Raw genomic sequence first — 19,761 nt, forward strand, 5'->3', positions numbered from 1 at the left:
ACCTTGGTTCTGCTGCCCTTTTTATTATGAATATTTTGTTTTAAAACCCAACTCCAGCTCCCTCGACTTTATTTTTTCGCGAAACTACTGGCCAATCAACTTCCCCACGATGCTCCTATGATAACCAACGGGTGCAGTTCAGTGGACTTTTGCTTGGTCTTCAACGGCGTGATTAGCAGTGTGTTTCCCGTGGGCTGCAGCGACACTTTGCCTTTATTTTGGCCGAAGAGAGATTCTCACTGCCGAGGTCGCACTTAGAGTGATTAAGCTCACCAGCAGGAAAGGCTCTTCGCAGATTGGGGCACCATTTTGGAAGGCTGCCACAATCCAAACCCCATCCTCCCCCCTTCAGCGCTCCCCCGCTCTTTTGATCCCCTCCCTCAATCCCCCAACATTGGGGAGGAAACCAGGAACCCCCGCTCATCCCTTCACTCCCTGGCAAGGTCCCAGCCAGGCTCAACCCCAGTAGTGCCAACCTGGCACCGAGGCACCTTTCACTTCCAGCCGAGCACCCTTGCAGTTCTTTTATTTTATCTAAATTTAGAGTACCCAATTATTATTTTTTCCCATTAAGGGGCAATTTAGTGTGCATCTTTGGGTTGTGGGGGTGAAACTCACACAAACATGGGGGGAACTGTGACCCAGGGCCAGGATTCAAACCCAGGTCCTCAGCGCGGTCAGCAGAAGTGCTAACCACTGTGCCACGTGTCACCCTACACCCCAGCAGTTCTAATAACAGTTCTTCTAACACCATTAATAACATCCTAAGTGATTGTGAGAGAGACAAAGATACTCTCCTCGTCCTTCTTGACCGATCTGAATTCTTTGACATGGTTGACCATACCATCCTCCTCCAAAGCCTCATCACTGTTGTCCAGCTGAGTACGAACTGCTCTCAACTGGTTTAATTCTTATGTATCTAATCAGAGCCAAAGAAACACCTACAGTAGCTTTTCTTCCCACACAGATGGAATTCACCCATCTGGCATCAAGTCCCATGGTGAAGGCAGGAGGCTGTGGAGGCCGACGGGAAACCATGCCATTTTATCCTGGCCCAACCAAAATAATTATGCACCGAAGGATCTAGCACCATATTCTATGATTGCGCGTGTCCCACCACCTTGGCTGGAATTCTCCAGCCATTCGTTGGGGGTGGAATTCTCTGGCCCTACCAGCAATGCACCCTGCTTTGAGTTTCCAGGTGGCCTGGGGTGAATTCAATGGAAATTCCCATTGACAGGGGGGGGACAGAGAATCTCACCACCAACAAAAAGCATGCCGCCTCCCGCTGCCGAAAAACACGTGGCTAGGAGGTCGGAGAATCCAGCCCCTATATCTGGGTGCCATATTGTAAAGGTGTCCACCATCACTGACTCAATGTTGAAGAAACAAGATGGAAATCCAGCCTGAGGCTGGAAGATGACCTCCTCGATAGACCTGAACTAGGAATATCTACCTGTAGGTGCTCTCTCATTCCACTGCTGTGGTGTTCCAGCTTTGCTGGCGCCCTCCATCCCGAACTCCAGAGGCAGCCCCAGGCATTGTTCAGGTGTGTCCTGACTTCTACCACAGTGCTCCAGACATGATCTGGACAGGTGTGCTTTCCTGCTGGTGTCATGGAGAAGTGGCTGGAAGATTTTGGATGAACCTTGATCTGCATCACATTAGTGGGACACAAATCAATTTCACACCAGCCCCAGCAGGTTTCTCAATAAACTGAAATATCCTCCAAGTAAATATTGTGACGACTGAACCAACTGCTTTCAGTCCCTGCCATAAGCACCTCCCCCACCCTCCCATTCCAACTTGTTAGCCACCAAATCCCTTTTTCTGAAACAGAACCAGACTGTTCACAACCCTTGGGTTCATATTTAATCCTCAGATGAGATTTCAAACACATATCCATGTGCCGCCACTGAGACCATGGCCGGGATTCTCTATTGCCAGTCTGCCCCACTACCACTCCTAGCGAGGATGGAGAATTTGGCGCTCAAAGATCTCCTATTCACTGTAGTGGGACCGGATAATCCCGCTGTTGTGAACGGAAGGAGAATCTCGTCCCACCTATTTCCACATCCGTAACCTCGCCTGACTCTGGCCTCCCCTCAACTCTCCTGCTGCTGAAACCTTCATCCATACCTTTCTTACCTTCAGAGTTGACTATTCCAATGCACTGCGAGCCGATTTCCCCAACTTTCCATCTTCCCTCAACCTGAGAACATCAACAACTCTGCTGCACTTGTCTTTACCCACACCGAATCCTGCTCATTCACCACACCTATGCAGGCTGCCCTGCATTGGCTGCTGGTAAAGCAATACCTCAATTTTAAAATTCCCACTTTTGTTTTTTCAGTCATCTGCCCCTTCCTATCTCTGTTATTTCCTCCAGCTATATAACCCACTGACATATCTGTGCTCATCTAGTTCTGGCCTCTTTCGCATCCCCGATTTTGATTGCTCCATGATTGATGGCAGTGTCTTCTGTTCCCTTGACCCTAAACTTTGAGATTCCCTCCTAAACCTCTCTGTTTCTTTGCCTTTCTCGCAAAGATCTCTTTCCTCCATTAAGACACTCCTTAAAAAGTACCTTTTTGACCAGGCTTTTGGTCCCTATCCTAAAATCGCATTGCAAATTGGAGTCATGTTTGCTTTTCTAATATATCTCTGAAGTGCCTTGCACTATTTTACTATGTTAAAGGTGCTTGTGAATACAAGTTGTTTTTGCTGCAGCTTTTCATTTGAAAATACCTTGCACATGTGAACAACCTTCACATTTCAGTTGAAATTCAAGAAAAAAAGTTAATTTTCATATAATTTCCATAAAGTTAATAAAGTGATCTATTTTAAAGATCAGTATGCTTGCATCCAGGCCTGTCTCTCTTGAATTACTTTGAAATACACAAGTCTGTCCCTGATTATAGGCAAATTACATGATTATTACACAAATCACACATGAGCGCACAATTGATGTCCTTCCAGCTGCCACCAGAGAGTTTGAATATACTCTGTCAGCTGCATACATATGTGAAGCAGCTCAATAGATTTGTAGAAAATCAGGAATAGAATTATCTCCGTTGAGATATAGTGAGAGTTTCGAATTACTTTACATTTTTCTTTTGTTTAACAGTGAGTGAGTTGAACAGTTGAGGCCACAAACTTTTCTGTGATTGTGAAGTACATGTGTGATCAGCCAGTAATTGACGTCCTTCTGGGAGGCTGAATTTCTTGCGAATAGAATACATACTTCACAATTGGCCAGAAGTTGGCACGAAAATAAAAGGCATTATTTCAGTTTTAGCTTGCCCGAGGACATTGTTGCAGCTAATGGCTGAGTGTGGCGCTGATTAAAAAACCTGATGCAACTAGGACATATCGAGGACTCAGTTGTACCCTTTTATCTTCAAATTGCACCAAGCCCCATTCGCCCAGCAGTATTGCGCTCACCATAATTGCCTCCTGGTCTGGCAATGCCCTCATTTTAACAGTACGAAGTCTTACAACACCAGGTTAAAGTCCAACAGGTTTGTTTCGATGTCACTAGCTTTCGGAGCGCTGCTCCTTCCTCAGGTGAATGAAGAGGTCTGTTCCAGAAACACATATATAGACTAATTCAAAGATGCCAAACAATGCTAGGAATGCGAGCATTAGCAGGTGATTAAATCTTTACAGATCCAGAGATGGGGTAACCCCAGGTTAAAGAGGTGGGAATTGTCTCAAGCCAGGGCAGTTGGTAGGATTTCGCAGGCCAGATGGTGGGGGATGAATGTAATGTGACATGAATCCCAGGTCCCGGTTGAGGCCGCACTCATGTGTGCGGAACTTGGCTATAAGTTTCTGCTCGGCGATTCTGCGTTGTCGCGCGTCCTGAAGGCCGCCTTGGAGAACGCTTACCCGGAGATCAGAGGCTGAATGCCCTTGACTGCTGAAGTGTTCCCCGACTGGAAGGGAACATTCCTGCCTGGTGATTGTTGCGCGATGTCCGTTCATTCGTTGTCGCAGCGTCTGCATGGTCTCGCCAATGTACCACGCTTCGGGACATCCTTTCCTGCAGCGTATGAGGTAGACAACATTGGCCGAGTCGCACGAGTATGTACCGCGTACCTGGTGGGTGGTGTTCTCACGTGTAATGGTGGTATCCATGTCGATGATCTGGCACGTCTTGCAGAGATTGCCATGACAGGGTTGTGTGGTGTCGTGGTCACTGTTCTGAAGACTGGGTAGTTTGCTGCACACAATGGTTCGTTTGAGGTTGCGCGGTTGTTTGAAGGCAAGTAGTGGGGGTGTGGGGATGACCTTGGCAAGATGTTCATCGTCATCAATGACGTGTTGAAGGCTGTGAAGAAGATGACGTAGTTTCTCCGCTCCGGGGAAGTACTGGACGACGAAGGGTATTCTGTCGGTTGTGTCCCATGTTTGTCTTCTGAGGAGGTCGGTGCGGTTTTTCGCTGTGGCGCGTTGGAACTGTCGATCGATGAGTCGAGTGCCATATCCCGTTCGTACGAGGGCATCTTTCAACGTCTGTAGATGTCTGTTACGCTCCTCCTCGTCTGAGCAGATCCTGTGTATACAGAGCGCTTGTCCATAGGGGATGGCTTCTTTAATGTGTTTAGGGTGGAAGTTGGAGAAGTGGAGCATCATGAGGTTATCCGTGGGTTTGCGGTAAAGCGAAGTGCTGAGGTGACCATCCTTGATGGAGACGAGTGTGTCCAAGAATGCAACTGATTTTGGAGAGTAGTCCATGGTGAGTCTGATGGTTGGATGGAACTTATTAATGTCATCATGTAGTCGTTTCAGTGATTCTTCGCCGTGGGTCCAAAGGAAAAAAATGTCATCGATGTATCTGGTGTATAACATCGGTTGAAGGTCCTGTGCGGTGAGTAGGTCCTGTTCAAACTTGTGCATGAAGATGTTGGCGTATTGGGGTGCGAATTTGGTCCCCATGGCTGTTCCGTGCGTCTGGATGAAGAACTTATTGTCGAAGGTGAAGACGTTGTGATCCAGAATGAAGCGGATGAGTTGCAGAATTGCGTCTGGAGATTGGCAGTTGTCGGTGTTGAGTACGGAGGCTGTTGCAGCAATGCCATTGTCATGGGGGATGCTGGTGTAGAGTGCCGAGACGTCCATTGTGACGAGGAATGTTCCTGGTTCAACTGGTCCATGGGTGCTGAGTTTCTGTAGGAAGTCCGTCGTGTCGCGACAGAAGCTGGGTGTACCTTGTACGATGGGTTTCAAGATGCCCTCGATGTAGCCAGAGAGGTTCTCACACAGGGTCCCACTGCCTGAAACGATAGGGCGGCCTGGTGTGTTGGCCTTATGTATTTTTGGGAGGCAGTAGAGATCTCCAATGCAGGGAGTACGTGGGATGAGAGCACGTAGGGTGCTCTGAAGATCTGGATCCAAGGTCTTGATCAGTCTGTTAAGTTGGCGGATGTGTTCCTTGGTCGGATCTGCGGGTAACTGTCTGTAGTGTTCTTGGTTGTTCAGTTGTCGGTATACTTCTTTGCAGTAGTCCTTTCTGTTCAGTACGACAGTGGCCCCCATTGGTTTCATTTTAACATTCCAATTCTTTTTAAATACTCTCTCTCCTCGCTATCTCTGTAAAGTCTTCCAACCCACCAGCCCTTTTGGATCTCGATACTCCTCCAATTCTGGTTTGTTCACCAATTTTAATCATTCTACAGTTCCTGGCATGCTTTGCCCTTCCCAGTCCCTAAGTTCTGGAATTCCCTTCCAGACCTCGTGCAACTTAATTTGCTTGTACCTCAAGCCATTCCTTAAAACTTCCCTCTTTCACCCTGCAACCTTTTCTTCATCAGTCCTAATATCTTATTATGGGGCTTGGTGTCAAATTTTGTTTGATAACTCTTCTGTGAAGCAGGGATGCTTTACAAAGGTAAAGGTTGTCATGACCACCCTGGGCTAGTGCGCCATCAATTCCGGCCCCACTTGACCTGAGTCGCAACACAGGTGAACTTAGATTTAATTTTAAAATACCTGAGGACCTTGGCTGCTCTGCAGTCACCAGGTGTGAAACTTTAACACAAGAAACCTTTTATTATGTACAGAATTACAGTTAAGCTGACAGAAAAATGTAATTGGCTATCAAATACCACTTTTCGAACGCCCCCACCCATAACTATCCCCACTTATAACACATGATGAATGTGATATAAAATAGGTACTTTCGAGATATTAGTTAATGTAATGTAGAGATAGGCCAGTCTAATCCTGGTGAGTTCACAGACAAAGGATTTCAGACCGCATGGCAAAGCAAAGGAAGAGGTGTGTCCACCAAAGGAGGAGAAAAGGATGCTGGGTAATAGGGGCCAGAGGAAGGGATTGGAAGTGAGTCAATTAGAGTGTATGGATAGGTCAGGAGGGGTATAGGATGACCTATGGGAATCGTGTATGTGAAACATGATGCCATTTGAATGTATCAGTAGAGACGTCTTTGTTCTACAGACTCACTTGATTCCAGAGGTGTACAAAGCAAGATGTGTTTTGTACCGCTGTGAACTGAGTCAGGCTTGCAAGTCAAATAAAATAACTAATGCTGTACCTGCAAATCCATCTCGACTTTTATTGAGGCCAGACTGACGGGTAAAGAAATTTGGGATTTGTCATTTGGTGCCGAAAACCCGGGATTTCTCAAGACGGTTCTGACCAACTGCGAAATCAGAATTAGACTGATTATGAACAGGAGGATGGGAAAAAGGAGCCCACAATGTACAGCTGGAAAATGACCGCGCATTGATTTTTCCCCTCTTCTTATCGTCTGATTAGTCTGGTCACTCGCGGTTGGTACGGAAAGATCGTCTCGACGAAATCAAAGGTCAGTCTGGGGATTAGAAATTTAATTGATGGGATTTCATATTGTTGATTTGGCTTGGGTTAGGTTTTGGGTTGATGGGACATCTAAAACGATGATTCAATTCCAAGTATAAATGTTTTTATGGCTGATGTGACTTCAGTAGATGGAGGTTCAGTTAAGTAAGTGTTTTTATGGCTGATGTGACTTCAGTAGATGGAGGTTCAGTTAAGTAAGTGTTTTTATGGCTGATGTGACTTCAGTAGATGAAGGTTCAGTTCAATAAGTGTTTTTAAATCTGAAGATGATTCAATTCGATGTGTGAGTGTTTTAAATGTATAGTTGATTAAGCTAAAATTGGACCCTTGGACTGTAGTGGCGAAAAATGCAGTTCTGAGGACTAGTTGAGATTATGGGGAATTCCTTGGATAGCACAAATGATCCAGGCATGCCACTGCAAATATTATGCGATATGTATCCGGATAAAGCAAAAGATTTCAGGAAAATGTCAGCAATGTTAAGGAGTAAAATGGGGTGTGAATGGCCACTAGGGGGCATCAAAATCCTAGAGATTATTAAGAAAATTCAGGGACACATCTGGAAAAAGAGTCAAAGTATGAAAGCAAAATAATTAATTGGATTATGGAGACAATATTGTCAAGAGGAAAGAGATAAGATCATGTTATCAAGTTGGCAGGACAATGCCCTTAAAATGGGAATTCCAATTAGTGAACAGGGTAACCAAAAAACATTACAGGTCTTGAAAAAGGAATGTGCATTCAAAAAACGCGCAAGTAAAGACAGGAAAGGCTCGGGTCAAACAAAAGATGGGCTACATAGTTCAATGGCTGGCCTTGAATTGACAGAGAATGATCAATTCAATGATTTAAAAATGTCAGTAAAAGTTCCGACTGCACCTGTAGCATTGTCTGCACTAATTCCAGAACCACCAGAGTATAATAATTTATATCCAGTCACTGCTCCCCAGATTCCAATCATGCCAGTAACTCCAGCCCTTTTGGTTGATAGCGTGGGTCCCGATTTACCATCTTCATGATCAGTAGGGGAAGAGGAGCTCTGTTCCGCATGCCCAGTTAGCTCTAGGACCAGATCTCGGACAGCGAGAGAAGGGCTTGATCCTAACCAGAAACAATTAAGCATACCACCTAAATCCCTCCAGACCAAGGGGAAACCGCAAATTATAGAACAAAGGGAGATGCCACAGATGATTTTGAAGAGAAAGAACTCCCTCTAGTGACAGGGAGGGATGTCGAAGTCTTGGAAGAACCAGAGGAAATAGCTAGAGTGCCCCCTGGTGAGACTCGGAGACAGTTGCCGATTAGGAAGATACCAAACTTCGACTACCATTATCCGACCACACACAGCAATTGTCGGGGTTCCAAGGACAGGTGTGTGAGTATCCTATTTCTGAACCTGTGACAGTCACTTACGAGAATAAGTCTGCAGATCATCAGTTTGTAGCGACTACTGGATTGGACTGTAACTTGTTGGCTCGAGATTTACTGTGTATCTTCCAGCTACAGCTAGAGTGCGGAGACGAAGGGGTAACGGTCCAATCATGGAGGATGAGACAACAGTGCTATATTTCTATCACCCCCCAGTGATGGACGTTAGACATTGAACATTCACTGCATCACGTTACCCTGGCCTATGACAGAACCGGACAAAACAAGGAGTTGGAGGACAAATACCGGCCATTAATTGGGACCGAATGGCCTGTCAGGGTTACAACCACAGTCACGGGAAAAGAAGGTACAGCCGATTTTGTTACAATACCACCATATTTATGGCCACAGTCAGCTTCGGTAAGCCCCCATATTACACGTCAGGTCCACGACCAGTACCATGCCAGGGATCTGGGGCAAATGGTAAGGAGGGCAGTGGATCATTCGGATCCAACAGAGTACGCACTTCAAGTCATGCCGGACGGCACTGCCATAAAATATTTTGAGGTCCCTGAAACAATTAACACTCGACTGCAGCATCACTGGGGACATGATGTTTTTGAATATGTCAATCCACAGGTCTGGGCGGAATACCCATCACAAGTGGGAAAGACAAATGTTACACCTATTAAGGTAACGATTAAGGATCATGTAAAGCTACCTTCCATTCGGCAATACCCCCTGAAATCCCAAGCTGCTCCGTCTATAGACAAATTAATTCAAGAGCTGTTGCAACAGGGTATTTTGGTCCCTTGCCAATCAGAATGTAACACCCCCATACTTGCTGTGCCTAAACCAGCCAAACCAGACCAGTACCGATTAGTACAGGATTTACGTTCAATCAATGCCATTGTACAGCCGTTACATGCTCTCGTCCCTAACCCTGCCCACATACTGGCTCAAATTCCAGCTCAAGCCCGGGTCTTCGCCATAATTGACCTTTAGCACGCCTTCTTTGCCCTCCCACTTGCAACTGAAAGCCAATATTTGTTTGCCTTCACTTACAATGGACAGCAGTATACCTGGACCCGACTGCCACAGGGGTTCGTCAACTAACCTACACTCTTCTCCAGATGTCTGCATACCCAACTCCAGGCCTTGAAATTGGAGCATGGTTCCACTCTAGTGCAGTATGTAGATGACATATTGGTAGCAAGTCCTGACGAGCCCAGTAATAGGGATGATGTGATCCAATTATTAAACCACCTATCCTCGTTGGGTTATGTTGTCTCACAAGCAAAGGTCTTGGTGGCTCAGAGAAAGGTTAAGTTCTTAGGAGTTTTACTTACAGCCACAGAAAGAAGTCTCAAACCCAGTAGGATTGAACCAATATGCCAATTCCCCGCCCCTACAATAGCCAAGGAGATCCGTCATTGGCTGGGTACGGTGAATTATTGTCGGCAGTGGGGACCAAACATCGCTGTCTATATAAAGCTGCTGACGCCTTACACTAGTGAAGAGGGGTACTTTACTCTCGCCACCAAGGCACTCGAGGCCTTCCATTGCCTGAAGCAGGCCTTGTTACAAGCACCGGCCCTCAGTAGGCCCTTGTACGACCAACCGTTCCAGATATACTGTACTGTTCAGGAAGGATGTTCAACAGCGGTACTCATCCAGCAACATGGGGACAAGCACCGGCCCGTAGCATATTACTCTTCCAAACTCGACCCAGTGGCGTTGGGCCACCCTGTTTGCACCCAGATCTTGGCAGCGATATACAATAGTTTGCAGGCTGCTGCCAATATCACTCTCCAACAGGATATTACGGTGTATAGCTCCCACTCGGTCATCGCACTACTGGGCAACTGTAGACTCAGCATCTTACCGCAGCTCGTCAGAATAGGTATGAGGTATACCTTTTGAACAATCCACGTCTGACATTTAAACACTGTACCACTATCAATCCAGCCTGTTTTCATAGCGGTCCCCCTGTCCATGAAGACGCACCTGGCCACGACTGTTTAGCCTTGATTCAGGAAACTACCACAATAAGGGACGATCTGAGTGATATTCCGTTAGAACAACCTGACATGATTATGTATGTTGATGGCAGTGCATTAGTAAGCCCCACTGGCCGGAGATTGTCCGGTTATGCAATCGTAGAACAAGATGGTCTGATTCTAGAAGCGGCAGCTTTCCAGACCCCTTATTCAGCTCAACAAGCCGAACTTTTTGCCCTCACCCGTGCATGTATACTTGGGGTAGATCGTCGGGTAAATATTTACACTGACTCCCGATATGCTTTCGGGGTAGTTCATGACTTCGGACAACTCTGCAAGAATAGAGGATTCCTTACCTCGGCAGGCACGGAAATATCCCACCAGGGTTTAGTTAATGACCTACTGCAGGCCCTTCTTATGCCCGCGCAGATTTCCGTTATTAAATGCGCTGCCCACACAAATGGTAAGACCCCAGTTGACGTTGGTAATGAACAAGCAGATTGTGCAGTGCGGACAGCCGCGCAAATTCAGCAAGTGATGGTGCCTAAAATGTTAAGTCAGACTAAACGATCTACTATAAATATGTCTGCTTCTGACAAGTCAATGCCAACCATCCAAGACGTCATAAGGTTACAGGAGGACGCTCCTGAGAGTGATAAACAAATGTGGAAACGGTTAGGTTGTACATATGATTCTGTTTCCTCTTTATGGACCACGCCTGCACATCAGACTTGTATGTCTGATGTACTGGCTTTATGGGTCATCGAATGTGTACACTTTGCAACTCATTGTGGGGCTCGGGGGACTAGTGATTTGTTGCTGGACACTTGGTGGCACCCTAAAATGCAGGGGTTGGCCCAGAGTATCAGTAATCGGTGTTTGATTTGTCAGCAATATAACACCGGAAAAGGTATCCCTTGTGGGATGGGGCAAACCCCGTTGCCCAGTGGTCCCTTTGAGACGCTCCAAATGGATTACATTGAGTTGGAAAGGTGTCAATGTTATAAATATGTTTTGGTCATTGTGGATGTGTTCAGCTGATGGATCGAGGCGTATCCGACTATCGATAATAAAGCTGCTACTGTGGTTAAAGCTTTGATGCGGGAAATCATTCCCCAGTACGGTATACCAGCTCAGTTAAGTTCTGATAATGGGCCTCATTTTATTGGACAAATTAACAAGGAGATTTGCTCCCAGTTGGGCATACGCCAGCAGTTACACTGTGCTTACAGACCGCAGGCGGCCGGGTTGGTTGAGAGACACAATCAGACCCTCAAAACTAAATTGGCTAAATTAAGAGCAGACACGGGACTGACATGGCTTAAGTTGCTCCCCGTTGCCCTCTTCCAGCTGCGGGTTACACCTGCGGGACCGGCCCGGCTCTCTCCTGCCGAGATTCTTTATGGCAGGCCTCTTAGAACTCCCTGGGGCCTGCATGCTTCCAGACTGGTTCAGTTTCACCATGTGACTGAAGAGATGACCACCTATGTTCTAGCCCTCACGCAGGTGCTCAAGGAACTCCATGGCCAGGTCCGCGCGGCTCACCAGCCATCGCCCCCAGTACTTAGCTCACTTTCAGTCCAGCCCGGCAGTTATGTCATGGTCAAAAATTGGACTAGGAAGGGGTCGGAGCCGCGATGGTACGGGCCCTTCCAAGTTCTCCTTACCACCCCCACAGCAGTTAAAGTGGAGGGGCGAAGTGCTTGGGTCCACCTCCATCACTGTAAATTGGGTCCATCTCCACTACTGTAAAAGGTCGGTTACTAACCTGCCTCCCTTCTCCAGTGCCATTTTACAGGTGTGGAATATGATGGGGTGGCTACGCACCGCCTGTGTGATCTACGGCCTCACCTCGCTTGGAGTGTTATTGGCGACGGACATGGAAAAGGGGAATATTATCTACATTTGTAATCCCAACCAATCTACAAGGATATTTCATCTATGCAAAGGTGATGTTCTTCGCTGCCCCCATTTACGAGGACATGGTATCGACTCATGGAAGGTCGTCAAAGTTAAGGAGAATGCAGGACTCATGAAGTAATTGCACCGGTCCCGGCGATGGGAAAGGAACATTTTATGGACATTGCCTTGTTTTTGGAATACATGTAAATTTGATTTTGGATGTGTTAAGATTGGTGCAATAAAGGTAACATCAGGCCGTCAGGAGAGCGTAGGAAGAGGCTATGAGAGAGAGAGAGGGACTAGAGAGAGGACGGGGCGTGTGAGAAGGGAAGTACAGCTAGAACGTAGGTTATCGGGAGATACACTTAATTTAGTTAAAGGCCAAACTGAGGAAAACCTGGGTAGTATGAATCTCTTCTACCAGATTTACCACCGCTTGTATGGCCACGGACGGGTTGTCTGCTACCCGAACCCCGCAGCGGTGTCTAGGTTATTTTCTGTTTCACCGCTTTGGGGCACTCCCCAAACGGTGGTTCATTGTCAGCATTCCGAGCCACCGCCCGAGCAAGTCACTCTTCCTTACGATCCGGGTTCAGCACCACCGGCTATTTGCCTTCCCCTTCCTCGGGATAATTCCCACTCAAAGTATGATAGGCTGCAACGGTGGAGGACGTATATACCTAGCCACTTCACTCCCAATAGTGATTCCCGGTCGTACGAGAATTGTTTCAGCAGTGAAGGATACGGCTATTTGCTGGTAGAGGTGGAAACAAATAAAACATATCTGTTCCCCACCTGTATGGACAGGAGGTGTCATATCACCCAGGCGTCTGGCCAATGCGTTTGTTACAACACCATTTGCGTTCCATTGAACGCCGGCCTCCAGCTCCTTTGTGGCTGGGCGAATGTCTCTCATATCACTGTTGGGACTAGGGCTTTCCGCATTGCTAGGCGGCCCGAATGGGCGTTTCGAAGCTGGATCAACTGGGCTACTGGGGGATCCTTACGCAACCGATATACTGATTGTGATGCTAGCCTGCACACGGAGCAAGGATACTACTTTTTATTTAATGGCACGGCGACCGATGTTTTGTCACCCCCATTTCCCCGCCAAATTGCTATTGGGACTCTAGTCCCTACCACAGTCCCCTGCCCTTCGGCGTGGATGCTGCATAATCAGTTAGCACGCCGGGCAGTCTCGGCTGAATTTTGCGAGAACTGGAAAAAACCTCAGGTTCTCACACCCAATCGGGGCCACTCAGCCGGATGGGGGATTCTGAGCGTCTTGACACTGGGAGGTGTGGGGGGTTCCTTGGCTGTTAGCAATAGGAATTATTTTATTTGTGGCCTTACCATCTTGGGAAATGAAACCTTGGGAGCCCGCGGGGCAATAACCAAGGAATTGTCTCAGCTACGGTTGTGTGCAATGCAGAACTGGTATGCTCTTGACTATCTTCTGGCCCGTGAGGGTGGGGTATGCGCCATAGTACAGGGCAAGTGTATCATGGGAATTCAGGACTTGACCGCTAACATCACTAAATTTATGGATCACATACGGGATCACCTGGATGGAATGCAGGATCCTGGCTCTTGGGGTAACTGGGGATTTGGAGGTTGGAAGGACTGGTTGATAAATATGGCCTTGTATTTAGTGGTGGCTATCGGCTGCATCTTTGTGGGCCTAGCCATCCTTAAATGTGTGATGGGTAGAATGCGGGGTGCACTGGAACAGATCAACGCCCCTAAAATCTTAGCTGTCAAAATCCATGAGGGTGCAGCAGATGAAGGGGGGCTACGCCAGGAATTGGAAATGCAGCGACGGATCTTTTTAGATGAGCAACCGTAGCTATGGATTGGATAGTTCGGTTATCATGGAATGATAATAGGAGGGAATGACGAATGTGATATAAAATAGTTACTTTCGAGATATTAGTTAATGTAATGTAGAGATAGGCCAGTCTAATCCTGGTGAGTTCACAGACAAAGGATTTCAGACAGCATGGCAAAGCAAAGGAAGAGGTGTGTCCACCAAAGGAGGAGAAAAGGATGCTGGGTAATAGGGGCCAGAGGAAGAGATTGGAAGTGAGCCAATTAGAGTGTATGGATAGGTCAGGAGGGGTATAGGATGACCTATGGGAACCGTGTATGTGAAACCTGATGCCATTTGAATGTATCAGTAGAGACTTCTTTGTTCTACAGACTCACTTGATTCCAGAGGTGTACGAAGCAAGATGTGTTTTGTACCACTGTGAACTGAGTCAGGCTTGCAAGTCAAATAAAATAACTAATGCTGTACCTGCAAATCCATCTCGACTTTTATTGAGGCCAGACTGACGGGTAAAGAAATTTGGGATTTGTCACACACACCTTCACACACACAAACAACCCAGAGGGGAAAGGGTGACTGACAGGTAAAGAAAATATTAATAACGATAAAAGGATTAAGGATCTTTGATGCACAAGGTTGGCTTCCAGTTAATGTCTTTCTGGAGTTCAAGCCTTCATTTCGATATTTCTTCCTTCTTGGCTTGAAATGGTTTTCTCTGGCAAAGTTGTCTACTTTTTTTGTAGATTCAAGATTATTTCAAGTTTACAACAGAGATGTACCAGACATAGATGGTTTTAGAACAATAAAGCAATTATTTACTTCAACAGCAAGAGCGAGATAGACCGCCGGTGGAATATCATGCTCCGGTGCTTCAACAGCAGCGTGAATGAATTCCACTTCTCACCAGCATGGGCAAGCAAATTTTACAGTAAATGCTGTTGACATATCATTAACGGGCCTGACCCGGCAAGTTCTGGGCCCCCCATGATACTTCACATCCGCCAGGAGGAATTACCGATGGCGAGGTTCACTTGTGGTATTTAAAATCGGGAAACAGGGGCTGCTGAGGGAGTATGAAAAGTGTCCAACATCATTCTAGTGTGCTGTCAGTTTTGCCGCTGGCCGGGGAGGCTCTGCCAGTGCTGGGGGTTAGTACTGGGGAGCGGCCAGGAGGTGGGCTGTGGGGTCGAGGTGGACAGGCACTGACCACAATTGCCGTAGCCTGCAAGGCAGCCATGCGACTGCACACACTGCTGAATGCCCACTGTGAATTTAGCACCATGGATCGTATGGGTGCCTCCCCAGGTCACCCCCCTATGTACACTCTGGCCCCAGCCAACCCATCAACGGGATGGGCATGCTCCAGCGCAACCAGTGCCACCTTCTTGGCTGGGTGAGGGTGTGTGGGGAGTTCCTGCTTGTCAGCCTTTCGAGTGCCAATCCCGACCCCGGCGAATCACCCAACAGCGTTTATTAGAATTGCACTAGTTCCACTTGGCACCTGTGCCAGCCCATTAGGATGTCCTGAATCACTCTGGGAATGGCGCCACTTTTGGGGCCGTAGAACTCACGTAATTCAATCCAGCGTCAGTACTTAGTCTCTTAACCGGAGAATCCGGCCCATAATGTCAGCACAGGCAGGCCGTGAGTCCACTGCTTAAAGGCACATTCTGAATGCAGGTCCACAGACCAAAAATAATTTTAAAAAAGAAAAGGAGAACAAAGGAAACAAACAGGAAGGACTGTTACAAGGTGCTACATGAATGTATTTTTTACTGTTCTTAATTGAAATTCCAATTTTTATCATAAACCTCCATTTTTACCTGTATATTTCCGATTATGAAAAATCTTGTCCATTGCAATTCCCTTTTTTCCAATTTTTGCCTGTGTGCAAGTATGGTATGGAACAGATCCTGCTTTAATGAGACTCTGCGGGATTCTCCGCCAGCGGGATTCTCCATTGTGCCGGCAGCGCACCTACGACCACGGGTTTCTCGGTGGCATGGGATGGCCACAATGGGAAATCCCATTGGCAGTTGGCGGGAACGGAGAATCCCACTGCCGACGAGGGCGCGACACACAGGAAAACATGGCTGGCGATCTGGATTCTCTGATCCCTAACTCCAAAATTGCGTTCGGCAACGGGATGGAGAATCCCCGATGAGGCCAAAATCGGGGGCGGTGCCGCTTTCGCGATGCTCCGCCCCCTGAAAAGTGGCCTCTGTACGTTCGATTGGATTGGATTGGATTTGTTTATTGTCACGTGTACCGAGGTACAGTGAAAAGTATTTTTCTGCGAGCAGCTCAACAGATCATTAAGTACATGAGAAGAAAAGGGAATAAAAGAAAATACATAATAGGGCAACACAACATATACAATGTAACTACATAAGCACTGGCATCGGATGAAGCATACAGGATGTAGTGTTAATGAGGTCAGTCCATAAAAGGGTCATTTAGGAGTCTGGTAACAGTGGGGAAGAAGCTGTTTTTGAGTCTGTTCGTGCGTGTTCTCAGACTTCTGTATCTCCTGCCTGATGGAAGAAGTTGGAAGAGTGAGTAAGCCGGGTGAGAGGGATCTTTGATTATGCTGCCCGCTTTCCCAAGGCAGCAGGAGGTGTAGATGGAGTCAACCAGGCTGTGATGCAGCCCGATAGGATGCTTTCTATGGTGCATCTGTAAAAGTTGGTAAGGGTTAATGTGGACATGCCGAATTTCCTTAGTTTCCTGAGGAAGCATAGGCGCTGTTGTGCTTTCTTGGTGGTAGTGTCGACGTGGGTGGACCAGGACAGATTTTTGGAGATGTGCACCCCTAGGAATTTGAAACTGCTAACCATCTTCACCTCGGCCCTGTTGATGCTGACAGGGGAGTGTACAGTACTTTGCTTCCTGATGTCAATTACCAGCTCTTTAGTTTTGCTGGCATTGAGGGAGAGATTGTTGTCGCTACACCACTCCACCAGATTCTCTATCTCCCTCCTGTATTCGGACTCGTCGTTATTCGAGATCCGGCCCACTATGGTGGTATCGTCAGCAAACTTGTAGATGGAGTTGGAACCAAGTTTTGCCACGCAGTCGTGTGTGTACAGGGAGTAGAGTAGGGTGCTAAGTACGCAGCCTTGCGGGGTGCCGGTGTTGAGGACTATTGTGGAGGAGGTGTTGTTGTTCATTCTTACTGATTGTGGTCTGTTGGTCAGAAAATCGAGGATCCAGTTGCAGAGTGGGGAGTCAAGTCCTCGGTTTTGGAGCTTTGATATGAGCTTGGCTGGGATTATGGTGTTGAAGGCGGAGCTGTAGTCAATAAATAGGAGTCTAATGTAGGAGTCCTTGTTTTCGAGATGCTCTAGGGATGAGTGTAGGTCCAGGGAAATGGTGTCTGATGTGGATCGGTTGCAGCGGTATGCGAATTGCAGTGGATCAAGGCGTTCTGGGAGTATGGAGGTGATGCGCTTCATGATCAACCTCTCAAAGCACTTCATTATGACTGGAGTCAGGGCCACTGGTCGGTAGTCATTGAGGCACGTTGCCTGGTTCTTCTTTACCGGTATGATGGTGGTCTTCTTGAAGCAGGTGGGGACCTTGGAGTGGAGTAGGGACAGGTTAAAAATGTCCACGAATACCTCTGCCAGCTGGTCCACGCAGGCTCTGAGTGCATGACCAGGGCTCCCATCCGGGCCCGTCGCCTTCCGAGAGTTCACTTTCAGGAAGGCCAATCTGGTTGAGGCCCGCCCCACGATGCTCCGTCCTCGACCGGCCAAGTTCCCAATGGTGTGGGCCTCTCATGGTCTCACCCGTCGGGAACTCAGTGTGGTGTCTGCGGACTCAGTCCAGCGCCACCACAGTCGGGGAGGGCCGATCAGCGGGCAGGGTTAGACATATTCGAGGCTGGGGGCACTGCAGTGGGGCGGTCTGGGGTCCGCGAGCCAGCCGAAAGGGGGACTATTTTGCGGGCCAGGTCTGCGAGTGCCATCCGCCATGAAGCAGGCACGGCTGCTGCACGCCACGGACCCGGCAACTCTTCAGGCCATAATGGCAGCTGGATTTGGGAGCTGTACGCTGCCTGGCTGCCATGCCACCCCCGCCCCGGAACAGGGAATCGGTGGCCATTTTGTTTTTAAGCCGGCGTGGGGACTCCAGAGTGGAAAATCCAGCCCCCCACCTTTGAATCTAACGCTTTTATCTCTCTTTCTGTTTGAGTATGGTGGTTATTTTATAACAACGTAATAATTCATCACCGCTGAAAAAGAACACATAGCATTTTTCTTTATTTTATGATGTTCCGTTTCACCCTTTCTAAGTTGTTATGTATGAGATTTAGGCAAATAAAGATTGTTATGCATTGGATCAGCCATCTTTCTTGTTGTCTTTATTATTTTTCATTCAGCAGAAATTCCAGCTCGATTGTCACTATGGAGTAGGTTCCACTCGGGTAGGTTAGGATGTGAGGCCAGACCCTGATAGTTTCAAGTTGAGTGCTTTACTGCAGTTATTGGGCTATCGGGTTCTGTTTAAATCTTTAGCCACTGATGAGTTGTTTTTTTGGAACTGTAACTTGCCATCTTTCATCCTGCAAACTGGTTTCAGTCCCTCCTTACAGCAGCTGTGAGGTTGGAGTCAGAAGCTGTAAACTCCCTCACAGCTGCTCTCTGTTTCAACTGAGAAGGGGGGACAGTTGCCTTAGGACAGGACAGATGGGATGTCTTCTTGAGCGAGGCTGTTGCATCTAGCTGTTTGCCACTGTCAACTATCACAACTTCAAATCACATCCACAGGTACACAAAGCCATGCATTCTGCTAATTAAATCTTACTGCTTAGATGAGAATTTTATTACAGTCAGCAGTACCCAATGCCTCAAGCATTCTAAGTAGTGTGTACTTTCAAGACAAATTTAAGACTTTTTCAGCTGCAGTGGGTGCAACTTTTGATAAAATAATAAAAATAAACCTAAAAAAGATGAATTACCAAGTAACGTTTATCCAGAAATAACATGACAGCCAATGACAAATGTAAGTTTCCAATGTTTGTACTGGCTACTTAGTAAATCTTCATTCAATATGGTAATATAGGGTTGGCTGAAAGAAACAGGTTCCAACTTACCAGAACAAGTCTCATTTTTCCTGCACTTAAAATATGCAGAAATTCTGAAAATTCTTGCAGTTATTGCTCACCGTTTATTTTTATGCAACAAAAAGATTTGACGTTATGAATATAGCATTAATGTTAGAAATTATTTTCTCCAAGGGAACATGTTTGCACAATAGATCAGTGCTTCCACACGCTGTGCTTGATCTTGATTAGATACAGGCTAACTCTTGCAATTTTCCTTGGGGTGAATTTCTGATCATCCAATGACAACAACTCACATTCATACAGCAGCAACAATGTACATTAAAATCCCAAATGGTTTAGGGAGAAACATAATCAAAAATCATCAGAAGCCAATATAAGGCTGTATGGGATGAGATAGAGGTTGGAAATCTCCGGTCATTGCGATTCTCTTTTCCCGCCGGCAGCATACCCCCACCCGCGGGTTTCCCGGTGGCGTGGGATGGTTACAACAGGAAATCCCATTGACAAGCGGAGGGAAGATAGAATCCCACCATTAACGAACAGCGTGCGGCCGAGAAACAGCTGGCTGGGAGCCCGGAGTATCCAGCCCAAGGGCAGCATAATTTTGGATGCGTTGCAAGGGTACACGGGAATAGTCAAGTCTGGAGATAGCAATGAAAATGAAATGAAAATTGCTTATTGTCACAAGTAGCCTTCAAATGAAGTTACTGTGAAAAGCCCCTAGTCGCCGCATTCCGGCACCTGTT

General features: G+C 47.1%; 1 long non-coding RNA gene across 1 annotated transcript in view; it reads left to right on the forward strand.

Annotated features, from left to right (window-relative positions):
• The window catches only part of LOC140422757 (uncharacterized), a 49,364-nt gene extending 34,961 nt beyond the window's left edge, over window positions 1–14,403 (forward strand). The window contains exon 3 of the long non-coding RNA XR_011947585.1: window positions 12,000–14,403. This is a non-coding gene — a long non-coding RNA (uncharacterized lncRNA). The remainder of the gene's footprint in view (window positions 1–11,999) is intronic.
• Window positions 14,404–19,761: the final 5,358 nt, after the last annotated feature.

Source organism: Scyliorhinus torazame, chromosome 5 (assembly GCF_047496885.1).
Source record: "Scyliorhinus torazame isolate Kashiwa2021f chromosome 5, sScyTor2.1, whole genome shotgun sequence".
NCBI classification, from domain to species: Eukaryota; Metazoa; Chordata; class Chondrichthyes; order Carcharhiniformes; family Scyliorhinidae; genus Scyliorhinus; species Scyliorhinus torazame.